Raw genomic sequence first — 16308 nt, 5'->3', positions numbered from 1 at the left:
CATTGCGCCACGGACGCCCAAAAATTAAATGGTCGTCAGGTATTGTGGGAAAACTTTGGGTTTTTACGTTACATTAGAGATCCCAAAACACCGCTCCCGGGTGGGCTCGAACCACCAACCTTTCGGTTAACAGCCGAACGCGCTAACCATAGCGCAACGGAAGCCCAAATATTAAATGGTCGTCAGGTATTGAGGTGAAACTTTGACTTTTCACATCTGAGACCTCACAACACCGCTCCCGGATGGGCTCGAACCTCCAACCTTTCGGTTAACAGCCGAACGCGCTAACCATTGCGCCACGGACGCCCGAAAATTAAATGGTCGACAGGTATTGTGGAAAAACTTTGGCTATTTACGTTACATTTGAGATCCCAAAACACCGCTCCCGGGTGGGCTCGAACCACCAACCTATTGGTTAGCAGCCGAACGCGCTAACAATTGAGCCACGGAAGTTCAGAAAATAAATGGTTATCACGTATTATGGAAAAAGTTTGACTTTTCACGCTACATCTGAGACCTCACAACACCGCTCCCGGATGGGCTCGAACCACCAACCTTTCGATTAACAGCCGAACGCGCTAACCATTGCGCCACGGAAGCCCAAAATTTAAATGGTCGTCAGGTGCTGTGGAAAAACTATGACATTTTACGTTACATCTGAGACCTCACAACACCGCTCCTGGATGGGCTCGAATCACCAACCCATTGGTTAACAGCCGAACGCGCTAACCATTGAGCCACGGAAGCTCAGTAATTAAATGGTTGTCAGGTATTGTGGAGAAACTCTGACTTTTTACGTTACATCTGAGACCCCACAAAACGCTCCCGGAGGGGCTCGAACCACCAACCTTTTGAATAACAGCTGAGCGCACTAACCATTGCGCCACGTAAGCCCAAATATTAAATGGTCGTCAGGTATTGTGGAAAAACTATGACATTTTACGTTACATCTGAGACCTCACAACACCGCTTTCGGGTGGGCTCGAACCACCAACCTTTCGGTTATCAGCCGAACGCGCTAACCATTGCGCCACGGAAGCCCAAATATTAAATGGTCGTCAGGTATTGTGGAAAAACCTCGACTTTTTACGTCACATCTGAGACATCACAACACCGCTCCCGGGTACGCTCGAACCACCAACCTTTTGAATAACAGTTGAGCGCGCTAACCATTGCGCCACGGAAGCCCAAAAATTAAATGTTCGTCAGGTATTGTGGAAAAACTCCGACTTTTTACGTCACATCTGAGACCTCACAACACCGCTCCCGGATGGGCACGAACCACCAACCTTTCGGTTCATAGCCGAACGCGCTAACCAATGCGCCACGGAAACCCAAAAATTCAATGGTCGTCAGGTATTGTGGAAAAACTTTGGTTTTTACGTTACATTTGAGATCCCACAACACCGGTCCCGGGTGGGCTCGAACCACCAACCTATTGGTTAACAGCCGAACGCGCTAACAATTAAGCCACGGAAGCTCAGAAATTAAATGGTTATCACGTATTGTGGAAAAGTTTTGAATTTTTATGCTACATCTGAGACCCCACAACACCGCTCCCGGGTGGGCTCGAACCACCAACCTATTGGTTAACAGCCGAACGCGCTAACCATTGAGCCACGGAAGCTCAGGAATTAAATGGTTGTCCCGTATTGTGGAAATGTTTTGACTTTTTTTCGCTACATCTGGGACCCCACAACACCTCTCCCGGGTGGGCTCGAACCACCCACCTTTCGGTTAACTGCTGAACGCACTAACCATTGCGCCACGGAAGCCCAAAAATTAAATGTTCGTCAGTTATTGTGGAAAAACTCTGACATTTTATGTTACATCTGAGACCTCACAGCACCGCTCCCGGGAGGGCTCAAACCACCACTCTTTTGAATAACAGCTGAACGCGCTAACCATTGCGCCACGGAAGCCCAAAAATTGAATGGTCGTCAGGTATTGTGGAAAAACCTTGACTTTTTACGCCACATCTGAGACCTCACAACACCGATTTCGGGTGGGCTCGAACCACCAACTTAGTGGTTAACAGCCGAACGCGCTAACCATTGAGCCACGGAAGTTCAGAAATTATATGGTTGTCTCGTATTGTGGAAAAACTCTGACTTTTTACGTCACATCTGAGACCTCACAACACCGCTCCCGGGAGGGCTTAAACCACCAGCTTTTGAATAACAGCTGAACGCGCTAATCATTGCGCCACGGAAGCCCAAATATTAAACGGTCGTCAGGTATTGTGGAAAACTCTTGACTTTTACGTCACATCTGAGACCTCACAACACCGCTCCCGGATGGGCTCGAACCACCAACCTTTCGGTTAACAGCCGAACGCGCCAACCATTGAGCCACGGAAGCTCAGTAATTAAATGGTTGTCAGGTATTGTGGAGAAACCTTGACTTTTTACGCCACATCTGAGACCTCACAACACCGGTTTCGGGTGGGCTCGAACCACCAACTTACTGGTTAACAGCCGAACGCGCTAACCATTGAGCCACGGAAGTTCAGAAATTATATGGTTGTCTCGTATTGTGGAAAAACTCTGACTTTTTACGTTACATCTGAGACCCCACAAAACGCTCCCGGAGGGGCTCGAACCACCAACCTTTAGAATAACAGCTGAGCGCACTAACCATTGCGCCACGGAAGCCCAAAAATTAAATGTTCGTCAGGTATTGTGGAAAAACTCTGACTTTTCACGTTACATCTGAGACACCACAAAACGCTCCCGGATGGGCTCGAACCACCAAACTTTCGGTTCGTCAGTTATTGTGGAAAACGTTTGACTTTTTACGTTACATCTGAGACCTCACAACACCGCTCCCAGATGGGCTCGAACCACCAACCTATTGGTTAACAGCCGAACGCGCTAACCATTGAGCCACGGAAGTTCAGAAATTAAATGTTCGTCAGTTATTGTGGAAAAACTATGACATTTTACGTTACATCTGAGACCTCACAACACCGCTTTCGGGTGGGCTCGAACCACCAACCTTTCGGTTAACAGCCGAACGCGCTAACCATTGCGCCACGGAAGCCCAAATATTAAATGGTCGTCAGGTATTGTGGAAAAACCGCGACTTTTTACGTCACATCTAAGACATCACAACACCGCTCCCGGGTACGCTCGAACCACCAACCTTTTGAATAACAGTTGAGCGCGCTAACCATTGCGCCACGGAAGCCCAAAAATTAAATGTTCGTCAGGTATTGTGGAAAAACTCTGATTTTTACGTCACATCTGAGACCTCACAACACCGCTCCCGGATGGGCACGAACCACCAACCTTTCGGTTCATAGCCGAACGCGCTAACCAATGCGCCACGGAAACCCAAAAATTCAATGGTCGTCAGGTATTGTGGAAAAACTTTGGTTTTTACGTTACATTTGAGATCCCACAACACCGGTCCCGGGTGGGCTCGAACCACCAACCTATTGGTTAACAGCCGAACGCGCTAACAATTAAGCCACGGAAGCTCAGAAATTAAATGGTTATCACGTATTGTGGAAAAGTTTTGAATTTTTATGCTACATCTGAGACCCCACAACACCGCTCCCGGGTGGGCTCGAACCACCAACCTATTGGTTAACAGCCGAACGCGCTAACCATTGAGCCACGGAAGCTCAGGAATTAAATGGTTGTCCCGTATTGTGGAAAAGTTTTGACTTTTTACGCTACATCTGAGACCCCACAACACCTCTCCCGGGTGGGCTCGAACCACCAACCTTTCGGTTAACTGCTGAACGCACTAACCATTGCTCCACGGAAGCCCAAAAATTAAATGTTCGTCAGTTATTGTGGAAAAACTCTGACATTTTACGTTACATCTGAGACCTCACAGCACCGCTCCCGGGAGGGCTCAAACCACCACTCTTTTGAATAACAGCTGAACGCGCTAATCATTGCGCCACGGAAGCCCAAAAATTGAATGGTCGTCAGGTATTGTGGAAAAACCTTGACTTTTTACGCCACATCTGAGACCTCACAACACCGGTTTCGGGTGGGCTAGAACCACCAACTTACTGGTTAACAGCCGAACGCGCTAACCATTGAGCCACGGAAGTTCAGAAATTATATGGTTGTCTCGTATTGTGGAAAAACTCTGACTTTTTACGTCACATCTGAGACCTTACAACACCGCTCCCGGGAGGGCTTAAACCACCAGCTTTTGAATAACAGCTGAACGCGCTAACCATTGCGCCACGGAAGCCCAAATATTAAATGGTCGTCAGGTATTGTGGAAAACTCTTGACTTTTTACGTCACATCTGAGACCTCACAACACCGCTCCCGGATGGGCTCGAACCACCAACCTTTCGGTTAACAGCCGAACGCGCCAACCATTGGCCATGGAAGCTAGAAACTTATATGGTCGTCAGGTATTGTGGAAAAACTTTGACTTTTTACGTCACATCTGAGACCTCACAACACCTCTCCCGGGTGGGCTCGAACCACCAAACTTTCGGTTAACAGCTGTACGAGCTAACCATTGAGCCACGGAAATTCAGAAATTAAATGTTTGTCCCGTATTGTGGAAAAGTTTTGACTTTTTACGCTACAACTGAGACCCCACAACGCCTCTCCTGGGTGGGCTCGAAACACCAACCTTTCGGTTAACTGCTGAACGCGCTAACCATTGCTCCACGGAAGCCCAAATGTTAAATGTTCGTCAGTTATTGTGGAAAAACTATGACATTTTACGTTACATCTGAGACCTCACAACACCGCTTTCGGGTGGGCTCGAACCACTAACCTTTCGGTGAACAGCCGAACGCGCTAACCATTGCGCCACGGAAGCCCAAATATTAAATGGTCGTCAGGTATTGTGAAAAAACCTCGACTTTTTACGTCACATCTGAGACATCACAACACCACTCCCGGGTACGCTCGAACCACCAACCTTTTGAATAACAGTTGAGCGCGCTAACCATTGCGCCACGGAAGCCCAAATATTAAATGTTTGTCAGGTATTGTGGAAAAACTCTGACTTTTTACGTCACATCTGAGACCTCACAACACCGCTCCCGGATGGGCACGAACCACCAACCTTTCGGTTCATAGCCGAAAGCGCTAACCAATGCTGCACGGAAACCCAAAAATTAAATGGTTGTCAGGTATTGTGGAAAAACTTTGGTTTTTACGTTACATTTGAGATCCCACAACACCGGTCCCGGGTGGGCTCGAACCACCACTTTCAATGAGTGTTTTATAGGGAATTAAGCTGAATTCGGTCAAAAATTCCTCCAAAAAAAATGCATTCAAAAAAGTACGGAAAAAATCGCAGGTTTTCCTTCTTCAAGACACAAAATCCGTGAATACGATTTCTTATTGAAAATTGAATTTTAAGTTTTTTGAATGAATATCGTTACATTGCTTGAATTAAAGCAAAAAGTATAAAAATAATGGTTTCAATGAATATATTTGAAAATAGTGAAGAAATACTCAAAGTATGATTCTTTGGCCGTGAAACGTCGATTTTGAAAATGTTATTAAAAATCGAGGTACATTTTTATTTATTGTTCAATCGAGATGAAATCACTTTTATTGAGTGTTTTATAGGGAATTAAGCTGAATTCGGTCAAACATTTCTCCAGAAAAAAATGCATTCAAAAGTGTACCGAAAAAATCGCATGTTTTTCTTCTTCAAGATACAAAATCCGTGACAACGATTTCTTATTGAAAAATTGAATTTTAACAGTTTTTTGAATGAATATCGTTATATTTGCTTGAATTAAAGCAAAAAGTATAAAAATAATGGTTTCAGTGGTTATATTTGAAAATAGTGAAGAAATACTCAAAATATGCTTCTTTGGCCGTGAAACGTCGATTTTGAAAATGTTATTAAAAATCGAGGTACATTTTTATTTATTGTTCAATCGAGATGAAATCACTTTAAATGAGTGTTTTATAGGGAATTAAGCTGAATTGGGTCAAAAATTTCTCCAGAAAAAAATGCATTCAAAAAAGTACCGAAAAAATCGCATGTTTTTCTTCTTCAAGATACAAAATCCGTGACAACGATTTCTGATTGAAAAATTTAATTTTAACAGTTTTTTGATTGAATATCGTTACATTTGCTTGAATTAATGCAAAAAGTATAAAAATAATGGTTTCAGTGAACATATTTGAAAATAGTGAAGAAATACTACAGTCACTGGTAACAAGATCTAACTGCATTCTCGACGCTCCCACTACCGTGATTATTACTATTTTTCTGTTGTGCCCTACTTGTGAGAAGTCAGTTCGCTTTCGCTCGTGATCGATTAGTTTTGTTGCCAAATCCGGCCCCATCAAAAACGAGTAACTAGCAAACCGTGTTAAAAAATCTTCTGTTATTGCGTCGCAACCTAAAAAAAATGGCGTGTAAATTCAAGACCAACGTACTTTCGTGAAACATTCAACGCCCGCTATATAAAAAATAAAATCGAATATCTCTTATTTTATCAGCAACCGACGAAAAATTTGGAATCTCAATTTTTCACTCTTCAGAGCACCAGCCACTGTGAACAAGGACTAACTGTATTCTATCTTTCAGGTATGAATGATCACCTTTAACGTATTCAACGTCTCGCCTTCCACTGTGATCGCTACCGTCGGCTTAGCTACTTGCAAATCGTCGTAAGTCATCCCGCTTTTGCTGGTGGACAGCTTTCTCCAAGACCCGTATTTGCCTCGTGATAAGTACCATTAACGCATAACTTACAATCCGTGCTGAAACAAAAAAACATCCGTTCTTGCGTCGCTTAAAAAAGACCTGGCGTGCAAAGCCAAGAGCATCGGTCTTCTTAAAAAAATCAACGCCCGCTTCTAAAAAAAAGAAAGGAACTACTCTCGCTTATCTCATCTACAACCGAGGATTTAAATTGTGATCTCAACGCTTTGGAGCTTCAGTCACTGGTAACAAGATCTAACTGCATTCTCGACGCTCCCACTACCGTGATTATTGCTATCTTTCTGTTGTGCCCTACTTGTGAGAAGTCAGTTCGCTTTCGCTCGTGATCGATTAGTTTTGTTGCCAAATCCGGCCCCATCAAAAACGAGTAACTAGCAAACCGTGTTAATAAATCTTCTGTTATTGCGTCGCAACCTAAAAAAACTGGCGTGTAAATTCAAGACCAACGTACTTTCGTGAAACATTCAACGCCCGCTATATAAAAAATAAAATCGAATATCTCTTATTTTATCAGCAACCGACGAAAAATTTGGAATCTCAATTTTTCACACTTCAGAGCACCAGCCACTGTGAACAAGGAGGGGTTTGTTTGTTCATGTATTGCTTAATTACTTGAACCTTTTCTTTCAATTAAAAATAATAACATATCTTTAGTGTAGCGGTTATCGCATCCGCCTCACTCCCGGAAGGCCACAGGTTCGAAACCGCGAAGTTTTTTTTTTTTGCTTGGAACATGCAAAGACCTTTATAATTATCCGAACATTTGTGTCAAGGTCACATTATTTACATCCCCGTATCTCTGGTAGAACCAGAGTTACGAGCCTGCAAACTTTATTTTCAAAAATCAAAAGTAACCTTCTAACAATAAGTGAGACAAAAAATAAGTTGACGACGATATTGAGGTAGCATCAAGTTTAAAGTATCCTTGTATGGGGAGCAAAGAGTACTATAACATTTCCAAAGGAGATCCCAGTATCTCTTGTAGAACAAGAGTTATGAGCCTCCAAAGTTTAGTGCAAAAATCATAAGTAACATAATAAAAATAAGTGAGACGATACCAAAGTTGACGAACATTTTGCTTAATATCTCGGCCCTTGTTTGTCGTAGCTCAATGTTTTTAGTATGGTTAGAGGGGGGACAATTTGGACTATAACATATCCTAAGGACATCCCCGTATCTCTAGTAGACACAGAGTTATGGGCCTGCAAAGTATAGTCTAATGCATTTCCTAAGGACGGGTTGTTTGTTTACGTTTAGCTTAATTACTCGGCCCCTGTTTGTCGTAGCTCAATGTTTTTAGTATGGTTAGATGGGGGACAAATTGGACTATAACATACTCAAAGGATATCCCCGTATCTCCAGTGGAAACAGAGTTACGAGCCTGCAAAGTATAGTCTAACTCATTTCCTATGGAGGGGGTTTGTTTCTTTACGTTTCGCTTAAGTACTCGGCCCCTGTTTGTCGTAGCCCAAAGTTTTTAAAATGGTTAGATGAATGACAAACGGGACTATAACATATCCTAAGGACATCCCGGTATCTCTAGTAGACACAGAGTTATGGGCCTTGCAAAGTATAGTCTAATGCATTTTCTATGGAGGGGTTTGTTTGTTCACGTATTGCTTAATTACTTGACCCTGTTCTTTCGATTAAAAATAATAACATATCTTTAGTGTAGCGGTTATCGCATCCGCCTCACTCCCGGAAGGCCACAGGTTCGAAACCGCGAAGCTTTTTTTTTTTGCTTGGAACATGCAAAGACCTTTATAATTATCCGAACATTTGTGTCAAGGTCACATTATTTACATCCCCGTATCTCTGGTAGAACCAGAGTTACGAGCCTGCAAAGTATATTTTCAAAAATCAAAAGTAACCTTCTAACAATAAGTGAGACAAAAAGTAAGTTGACGACGATATTGAGGTAGCCTCAAGTTTAAAGTATCCTTGTATGGGGAGCAAAGAGTACTATAACATATCCAAAGGAGATCCCAGTACCTCTTGTAGAACAAGAGTTATGAGCCTCCAAAGTTTAGTGCAAAAATCATAAGTAACATTATAAAAATAAGTGAGACGATACCAAAGTTGACGAACATTTTGCTTAATATCTCGGCCCCTGTTTGTCGTAGCTCACTGTTTTTAGTATGGTTAGATGGGGGACAATTTGGACTATAACATATCCTAAGGACATCCCCGTATCTCTAGTAGACACAGAGTTATGGGCCTGCAAAATATAGTCTAATGCATTTCCTATGGACGGGTTGTTTGTTTACGTTTAGCTTAATTACTCGGCCCCTGTTTGTCGTAGCCCAAAGTTTTTAGTATGGTTAGATGGGGGACAATTTGGACTATAACATATCCTAAGGACATGCCCGTATCTCTAGTAGACACAGAGTTATGGGCCTGCAAAGTATAGTCTAATGCATTTCCTATGCAGGGGTTTGTTTGTTTACGATTAGCTTAATTACTCGACTACTGTTTGTCGTAGCTCAATGTTTTTAGTATGGTTAGATGGGGGACAAATTGGACTATAACATACTCAAAGGACATCCCCGTATCTCCAGTAGATACAGAGTTACGAGCCTGCAAAGTATAGTCTAATGCATTTTCTATGGAGGGGTTTGTTTGTTCACGTATTGCTTAATTACTTGACCCTGTTCTTTCGATTAAAAATAATAACATATCTTTAGTGTAGCGGTTATCGCATCCGCCTCACTCTCGGAAGGCCACAGGTTCGAAACCGCGAAGTTTTTTTTGCTTGGAACATGCAAAGACCTTTATAATTATCCGAACATTTGTGTCAAGGTCACATTATTTACATCCCCGTATCTCTGGTAGAACCAGAGTTACGAGCCTCCAGAATTTAGTCTAATGTATTTCCTATGGAGGGGTTTGTTTGTTTACGATTAGCTTAATTACTCGACTACTGTTTGTCGTAGCCCTAATTCTTAGTGTGGCTAGATGGGGGACAAATTGGTCTATAACATACTCTAAGGACATCCCCGTATCTCTGGTAGAACCAGAGTTACGAGCCTGCAAAGTATATTTTCAAAAATCAAAAGTAACCTTCTAACAATAAGTGAGACAAAAAGTAAGTTGACGACGATATTGAGGTAGCCTCAAGTTTAAAGTATCCTTGTATGGGGAGCAAAGAGTACTATAACATATCCAAAGGAGATCCCAGTACCTCTTGTAGAACAAGAGTTATGAGCCTCCAAAGTTTAGTGCAAAAATCATAAGTAACATTATAAAAATAAGTGAGACGATACCAAAGTTGACGAACATTTTGCTTAATATCTCGGCCCCTGTTTGTCGTAGCTCACTGTTTTTAGTATGGTTAGATGGGGGACAATTTGGACTATAACATATCCTAAGGACATCCCCGTATCTCTAGTAGACACAGAGTTATGGGCCTGCAAAATATAGTCTAATGCATTTCCTATGGACGGGTTGTTTGTTTACGTTTAGCTTAATTACTCGGCCCCTGTTTGTCGTAGCCCAAAGTTTTTAGTATGGTTAGATGGGGGACAATTTGGACTATAACATATCCTAAGGACATGCCCGTATCTCTAGTAGACACAGAGTTATGGGCCTGCAAAGTATAGTCTAATGCATTTCCTATGCAGGGGTTTGTTTGTTTACGATTAGCTTAATTACTCGACTACTGTTTGTCGTAGCTCAATGTTTTTAGTATGGTTAGATGGGGGACAAATTGGACTATAACATACTCAAAGGACATCCCCGTATCTCCAGTAGATACAGAGTTACGAGCCTGCAAAGTATAGTCTAATGCATTTTCTATGGAGGGGTTTGTTTGTTCACGTATTGCTTAATTACTTGACCCTGTTCTTTCGATTAAAAATAATAACATATCTTTAGTGTAGCGGTTATCGCATCCGCCTCACTCTCGGAAGGCCACAGGTTCGAAACCGCGAAGTTTTTTTTGCTTGGAACATGCAAAGACCTTTATAATTATCCGAACATTTGTGTCAAGGTCACATTATTTACATCCCCGTATCTCTGGTAGAACCAGAGTTACGAGCCTCCAGAATTTAGTCTAATGTATTTCCTATGGAGGGGTTTGTTTGTTTACGATTAGCTTAATTACTCGACTACTGTTTGTCGTAGCCCTAATTCTTAGTGTGGCTAGATGGGGGACAAATTGGTCTATAACATACTCTAAGGACATCCCCGTATCTCTGGTAGAACCAGAGTTACGAGCCTGCAAAGTATATTTTCAAAAATCAAAAGTAACCTTCTAACAATAAGTGAGACAAAAAGTAAGTTGACGACGATATTGAGGTAGCCTCAAGTTTAAAGTATCCTTGTATGGGGAGCAAAGAGTACTATAACATATCCAAAGGAGATCCCAGTACCTCTTGTAGAACAAGAGTTATGAGCCTCCAAAGTTTAGTGCAAAAATCATAAGTAACATTATAAAAATAAGTGAGACGATACCAAAGTTGACGACCATTTTGCTTAATATCTCGGCCCCTGTTTGTCGTAGCTCAATGTTTTTAGTATGGTTAGATGGGGTACAATTTGGACTATAACATATCCTAAGGACATCCCCGTATCTCTAGTAGACACAGAGTTATGGGCCTGCAAAATATAGTCTAATGCATTTCCTATGGACGGGTTGTTTGTTTACGTTTAGCTTAATTACTCGGCCCCTGTTTGTCGTAGCCCAAAGTTTTTAGTATGGTTAGATGGGGGACAATTTGGACTATAACATATCCTAAGGACATGCCCGTATCTCTAGTAGACACAGAGTTATGGGCCTGCAAAGTATAGTCTAATGCATTTCCTATGCAGGGGTTTGTTTGTTTACGATTAGCTTAATTACTCGACTACTGTTTGTCGTAGCTCAATGTTTTTAGTATGGTTAGATGGGGGACAAATTGGACTATAACATACTCAAAGGACATCCCCGTATCTCCAGTAGATACAGAGTTACGAGCCTGCAAAGTGTAGTCTAATGCATTTTCTATGGAGGGGTTTGTTTGTTCACGTATTGCTTAATTACTTGACCCTGTTCTTTCGATTAAAAATAATAACATATCTTTAGTGTAGCGGTTATCGCATCCGCCTCACTCTCGGAAGGCCACAGGTTCGAAACCGCGAAGTTTTTTTTGGCTTGGAACATGCAAAGACCTTTATAATTATCCGAACATTTGTGTCAAGGTCACATTATTTACATCCCCGTATCTCTGGTAGAACCAGAGTTACGAGCCTGCAAACTTTATTTTCAAAAATCAAAAGTAACCTTCTAACAATAAGTGAGACAAAAAATAAGTTGACGACGATATTGAGGTAGCCTCAAGTTTAAAGTATCCTTGTATGGGGAGCAAAGAGTACTATAACATATCCAAAGGAGATCCCAGTATCTCTTGTAGAACAAGAGTTATGAGCCTCCAAAGTTTAGTGCAAAAATCATAAGTAACATAATAAAAATAAGTGAGACGATACCAAAGTTGACGAACATTTTGCTTAATATCTCGGCCCCTGTTTGTCGTAGCTCAATGTTTTTAGTATGGTTAGATGGGGGACAATTTGGACTATAACATATCCTAAGGACATCCCCGTATCTCTAGTAAACACAGAGTTATGGGCCTGCAAAGCATAGTCTAATGCATTTCCTTTGGACGGGTTGTTTGTTTACGTTTAGCTTAATTACTCGGCCCTTGTTTTTCGTAGCTCAATGTTTTTAATATGGTTAGATGGGGGACAAATTGGACTATAACATACTCAAAGGACATCCCCGTATCTCCAGTGGAAACAGAGTTACGAGCCTGCAAAGTATAGTCTAACTCATTTCCTATGGAGGGGGTTTGTTTCTTTACGTTTCGCTTAAGTACTCGGCCCCTGTTTGTCGTAGCCCAAAGTTTTTAGTATGGTTAGATGAATGACAAATTGGACTATAACATATCCTAAGGACATCCCGGTATGTCTAGTAGACACAGAGTTATGGGCCTTGCAAAGTATAGTCTAATGCATTTTCTATGGAGGGGTTTGTTTGTTCACGTATTGCTTAATTACTTGACCCTGTTCTTTCGATTAAAAATAATAACATATCTTTAGTGTAGCGGTTATCGCATCCGCCTCACTCCCGGAAGGCCACAGGCTCGAAACCGCGAAGCTTTTTTTTTTTGCTTGGAACATGCAAAGACCTTTATAATTATCCGAACATTTGTGTCAAGGTCACATTATTTACATCTCCGTATCTCTGGTAGAACCAGAGTTACGAGCCTGCAAACTTTATTTTCAAAAATCAAAAGTAACCTTCTAACAATAAGTGAGACAAAAAATAAGTTGACGACGATATTGAGGTAGCCTCAAGTTTAAAGTATCCTTGTATGGGGAGCAAAGAGTACTATAACATATCCAAAGGAGATCCCAGTATCTCTTGTAGAACAAGAGTTATGAGCCTCCAAAGTTTAGTGCAAAAATCATAAGTAACATAATAAAAATAAGTGAGACGATACCAAAGTTGACGAACATTTTGCTTAATATCTAGGCCCCTGTTTGTCGTAGCTCAATGTTTTTAGTATGGTTAGATGGGGGACAATTTGGACTATAACATATCCTAAGGACATCCCCGTATCTCTAGTAAACACAGAGTTATGGGCCTGCAAAGCATAGTCTAATGCATTTCCTTTGGACGGGTTGTTTGTTTACGTTTAGCTTAATTACTCGGCCCCTGTTTTTCGTAGCTCAATGTTTTTAGTAGGGTTAGATGGGGGACAAATTGGAATATAACATACTCAAAGGACCTCGCCGTATCTACAGTAGAAACAGAGTTACGAGCCTGCAAAGTATAGTCTAATGCATTTTCTATGGAGGGGTTTGTTTGTTCATGTATTGCTTAATTACTTGAACCTGTTCTTTCGATTAAAAATAATAACATATCTTTAGTGTAGCGGTTATCGCATCCGCCTCACTCCCGGAAGGCCACAGGTTCGAAACCGCGAAGCTTTTTTTTTTTGCTTGGAACATGCAAAGACCTTTATAATTATCCGAACATTTGTGTCAAGGTCACATTATTTACATCCCCGTATCTCTGCTAGAACCAGAGTTACGAGCCTGCAAAGTTTATTTTCAAAAATCAAAAGTAACCTTCTAACAATAAGTGAGACAAAAAATAAGTTGACGACGATATTGAGGTAGCCTCAAGTTTAAAGTATCCTTGTATGGGGAGCAAAGAGTACTATAACATATCCAAAGGAGATCCCAGTACTTCTTGTAGAACAAAAGTTATGAGCCTCCAAAGTTTAGTGCAAAAATCATAAGTAACATAATAAAAATAAGTGAGACGATACCAAAATTGACGAACATTTTGCTTTATATCTCGGCCCCTGTTTGTCGTAGCTCAATGTTTTTAGTATGGTTAGATGGGGGACAATTTGGACTATATTATATCCTAAGGACATCCCCGTATCTCTAGTAGACACAGAGTTATGGGCCTGCAAAATATAGTCTAATGCATTTCCTATGGACGGGTTGTTTGTTTACGTTTAGCTTAATTACTCGGCCCCTGTTTGTCGTAGCCCAAAGTTTTTAGTATGGTTAGATGGGGGACAATTTGGACTATAACATATCCTAAGGACATGCCCGTATCTCTAGTAGACACAGAGTTATGGGCCTGCAAAGTATAGTCTAATGCATTTCCTATGCAGGGGTTTGTTTGTTTACGATTAGCTTAATTACTCGACTACTGTTTGTCGTAGCTCAATGTTTTTAGTATGGTTAGATGGGGGACAAATTGGACTATAACATACTCAAAGGACATCCCCGTATCTCCAGTAGATACAGAGTTACGAGCCTGCAAAGTGTAGTCTAATGCATTTTCTATGGAGGGGTTTGTTTGTTCACGTATTGCTTAATTACTTGACCCTGTTCTTTCGATTAAAAATAATAACATATCTTTAGTGTAGCGGTTATCGCATCCGCCTCACTCTCGGAAGGCCACAGGTTCGAAACCGCGAAGTTTTTTTTGGCTTGGAACATGCAAAGACCTTTATAATTATCCGAACATTTGTGTCAAGGTCACATTATTTACATCCCCGTATCTCTGGTAGAACCAGAGTTACGAGCCTGCAAACTTTATTTTCAAAAATCAAAAGTAACCTTCTAACAATAAGTGAGACAAAAAATAAGTTGACGATGATATTGAGGTAGCCTCAAGTTTAAAGTATCCTTGTATGGGGAGCAAAGAGTACTATAACATATCCAAAGGAGATCCCAGTATCTCTTGTAGAACAAGAGTTATGAGCCTCCAAAGTTTAGTGCAAAAATCATAAGTAACATAATAAAAATAAGTGAGACGATACCAAAGTTGACGAACATTTTGCTTAATATCTCGGCCCCTGTTTGTCGTAGCTCAATGTTTTTAGTATGGTTAGATGGGGGACAATTTGGACTATAACATATCCTAAGGACATCCCCGTATCTCTAGTAAACACAGAGTTATGGGCCTGCAAAGCATAGTCTAATGCATTTCCTTTGGACGGGTTGTTTGTTTACGTTTAGCTTAAATACTCGGCCCTTGTTTTTCGTAGCTCAATGTTTTTAGTATGGTTAGATGGGGGACAAATTGGACTATAACATACTCAAAGGACATCCCCGTATCTCCAGTGGAAACAGAGTTACGAGCCTGCAAAGTATAGTCTAACTCATTTCCTATGGAGGGGGTTTGTTTCTTTACGTTTCGCTTAAGTACTCGGCCCCTGTTTGTCGTAGCCCAAAGTTTTTAGTATGGTTAGATGAATGACAAATTGGACTATAACATATCCTAAGGACATCCCGGTATGTCTAGTAGACACAGAGTTATGGGCCTTGCAAAGTATAGTCTAATGCATTTTCTATGGAGGGGTTTGTTTGTTCACGTATTGCTTAATTACTTGACCCTGTTCTTTCGATTAAAAATAATAACATATCTTTAGTGTAGCGGTTATCGCATCCGCCTCACTCCCGGAAGGCCACAGGCTCGAAACCGCGAAGCTTTTTTTTTTTGCTTGGAACATGCAAAGACCTTTATAATTATCCGAACATTTGTGTCAAGGTCACATTATTTACATCCCCGTATCTCTGGTAGAACCAGAGTTACGAGCCTGCAAACTTTATTTTCAAAAATCAAAAGTAACCTTCTAACAATAAGTGAGACAAAAAATAAGTTGACGACGATATTGAGGTAGCCTCAAGTTTAAAGTATCCTTGTATGGGGAGCAAAGAGTACTATAACATATCCAAAGGAGATCCCAGTATCTCTTGTAGAACAAGAGTTATGAGCCTCCAAAGTTTAGTGCAAAAATCATAAGTAACATAATAAAAATAAGTGAGACGATACCAAAGTTGACGAACATTTTGCTTAATATATAGGCCCCTGTTTGTCGTAGCTCAATGTTTTTAGTATGGTTAGATGGGGGACAATTTGGACTATAACATATCCTAAGGACATCCCCGTATCTCTAGTAAACACAGAGTTATGGGCCTGCAAAGCATAGTCTAATGCATTTCCTTTGGACGGGTTGTTTGTTTACGTTTAGCTTAATTACTCGGCCCCTGTTTTTCGTAGCTCAATGTTTTTAGTAGGGTTAGATGGGGGACAAATTGGAATATAACATACTCAAAGGACCTC

The 16308-nt window shown here is 41.2% G+C and overlaps 3 non-coding genes across 3 annotated transcripts; all 3 read right to left on the bottom strand.

The window, feature by feature from the left end:
• Positions 1–967: 967 nt before the first annotated feature.
• TRNAI-GAU (transfer RNA isoleucine (anticodon GAU)) lies at positions 968–1040 on the bottom strand. Its single transcript has one exon. It is a non-coding gene; the product is annotated as a tRNA-Ile (tRNA).
• Positions 1041–1261: 221 nt separating this feature from the next.
• On the bottom strand, positions 1262–1334 carry TRNAH-AUG (transfer RNA histidin (anticodon AUG)). Its single transcript has one exon. It is a non-coding gene; the product is annotated as a tRNA-His (tRNA).
• A 1928-nt stretch (positions 1335–3262) lies between these two features.
• TRNAH-AUG (transfer RNA histidin (anticodon AUG)) lies at positions 3263–3335 on the bottom strand. The gene has a single exon. It is a non-coding gene; the product is annotated as a tRNA-His (tRNA).
• Positions 3336–16308: the final 12973 nt, after the last annotated feature.

The sequence above is a fragment of the Phalangium opilio genome, unplaced genomic scaffold (assembly GCF_054372755.1).
Source record: "Phalangium opilio isolate 3A_F unplaced genomic scaffold, DU_Popi_V2 ptg001675l_1, whole genome shotgun sequence".
Taxonomy (NCBI): Eukaryota; Metazoa; Arthropoda; class Arachnida; order Opiliones; family Phalangiidae; genus Phalangium; species Phalangium opilio.
The sequence above is the reverse complement of the archived record's forward strand: the minus strand, read 5'-3'. Positions and strand labels throughout refer to the sequence as shown.